We start from the raw sequence: 2,736 nt of genomic DNA, 5'->3' as shown, positions 1-2,736 counted from the left end.
CATCTTAGCTGTGGAGGGCAGTGTCACTGGCCCTCATATGTGGGATCCGAACCAGGGCCCTCTGGCGTCCCAAGCCAGTTCTTAACCATCACGCCACTCAGTCGGCCCTGCCCTTTTTTTTTTAAGGAGCAGTGTTAAAGATCAGCTCGTATATTATGTGTTACTAAAAATACTGAGCTAAAAGGGACACAGATCATCCAAACCAGCCATCTTAGAAATGAGAAAACCGAAGTGTAAATAGAAATGATTTGTTCTTACACAGTTTTGTGGGGTAATGAAGTGTTGATGGTTGGTAAAAAACTGTAGCACTTTTAACAACTTAGGGGGACATGGACTCCTAAGTGGTCTGGGGAGGGCCTGCTCAGGGCAAGATGGTGACGTTAGCTGCCTTTAGTGTCGTCTCATCTCTTCTCGAGCCTCCTTACCCCATGGCACAGCTTTCTCTCTCCCTTGCCACTACTGTTCCCAGGTCCTCTTCCCAGGTCGCCTTCATACTTTCAGGTGGCCCCATCTAATTCCCACTTTAGGATAAGGAATCTAAAGAGTGATCACTTACAATGATAACCAAGGTTTTAAGAAGCAGGCACCTTTCCAACATTTTCCAACATTTAGAAGAAGTTCAGGCTGCACAAATGTGCCTTTGTTGATGAGTTCAGAAACAGGAGTACAGCTCAGATTATATATAGGATTATCACTAGGTGTGATATAAAAAAATTAATAGCCAGTATGGCAGAGCCACCCAGCAGTCATTCCAGACTGGGGCTCCAGCACTGGAGCTGTGCTGGCTGATTGCTGGCTCATTGGGAGGGTGGCAGCCCTTAGGAGAAGGGTGACAGGGGAGGGGCTTCAGAGAGTGACTATTTTTATGCAAATACACAAATGTTAATCAGCTTACAATCTGTGTCCAGCTGAATATTTACCCTGATTATCACCATTACCACCTCTCACACTTCCCCTATTCACCTTCATTCACCGAATTGCTTTCAGGCCTTCTTCCCATACCTTCCATACTTCTACCATATTTTCCATGTTACGAGGTGTGATCAAAAGGATACGGTGAATGTTTGAATTACAAAAAGTTTATTACAGTAAAAGACACATTGCCATTAATCCCCCTCAAAATACTCCCTCACTTGGAACACACTCGTCTCATCGTTCTTGCCACTTTCTGAAGCAGTTCAGGGAGTCCTCTTTCCTGACTATCTTTAGTTGCGCTGTCGTGGCTGCCTCGATGTCCTGAATCATTTTGACTTTGGGGAAGAGCCAGAAGTCACACGGTGCCAGATCCAGTGAATAAGGTGGATGAAGACACACCGTAATGTTTTTATTTGACAGAAATTGCCGTACCTGAAGTGATATGTGACAGAGTGTTGTCATGATAGAAACCATTTGCCCATTTCTCAGGCCATTTTCTATGCACATCGTTTTTTAAATGTTCTAATAAGACCATCTTCATGGTCACTGCAGCATCACCATAAAATAATTTTAACACTTCCTGTGTTTCTTTAGCACTTTTTTGCAGTTTGAAAGAAAATTTTATGTTAATGCGTTATTCGTGATCCATGATTTATGTTACACTTTGAAACACACCTTCTCTCTATCATAGCTCACACCCCACTGACTACACGGAACAAGTTGAAACTTGTCACATACTGTTACTAAGGTTCTACACGCTGCTTTCCGTTTGATGGCACTTAGCGGCAGCATTCACCGTAGTTTTTGATCAGACCTTGTATACATGGAAAGATACTGCTTTCTAGAAGAAGGCTTGCCTCATCAGCTGACCTCTTCTTATTTTGGTTCTGACTTGAAGACCCCACTGGAATCATCATCAATTTGAGTCTTTCCATTTCCAGTATTTTAAATGATATTTTAAAATTTATTTTCTTAAAAAAATTAAACAACTATTTCTATATTTTTAAAATCTTTCTGGGCTGGCTGGGTGACTCTGTTGGGTAAAATAGTGCTCAAGAGCATGAGCTCTGAGCGACAAGGTCGCCGGTTTGATTCCCACATGAGCCAGTGACACTGCACCCGAGGTGAGCTGCCCCTGAACTGCCAACAGGTGGCAGGATGGCTCAGCTGGTGAGAGTACGTGCTCCTAACAACAGGGTGCCTGTTTGAGATGGTGGGCTATGCCCTACCACAACTAAGACTGAACTCGGCACCTTAAGCTGAGCTGCAGCTGGGGTGGCTCAGTGGATAGAACGTGCGCTCTTAACAACAAGGCTGCTGGTTTGACTCCTGCATGGGGTGGTGGCTAAACCCACCCACAACTAATTGAGCACAGCACCTTGAGCTGAACAGTGCGACTGGACTTGGAGCTGAGCTTGCTGCACCCTCCACAACTAAGACTGAAGGACAACAACTTGGCTGTTCCCCTTCCCCAATTCCCCAACACTGTTCCCCTCCCCCATTTCCCCAATAACATCTAAAAAAAAAAAGTCTTTCTGACCAAGGTGGCTGAGAAAGTATTCTTTTCATGCTATCTCTTTAATTTAGCACCATTTTTTAAATTTGTAAAATGAAAAATGTAATTGACATCTATGCAATAAGGGTGCTGTGAACATTTATTGAGGTGATACCTTTAAAGCCTGAGCATACTGTCTAGCTCATAACAGATATAGGCTTACAGGCACAAATTTAAGTCCACAGATTCAGGATTGGAATAAATGTACTTAAAGTATTTTTATTGTAATTAGTTCACCATCCAAATATAGCAAATAGTATATGAAC

This window comes from Hipposideros armiger, unplaced genomic scaffold, assembly GCF_001890085.2.
Source record: "Hipposideros armiger isolate ML-2016 unplaced genomic scaffold, ASM189008v1 scaffold_230, whole genome shotgun sequence".
NCBI classification, from domain to species: Eukaryota; Metazoa; Chordata; class Mammalia; order Chiroptera; family Hipposideridae; genus Hipposideros; species Hipposideros armiger.
Note: the sequence above shows the minus strand (reverse complement) of the source record.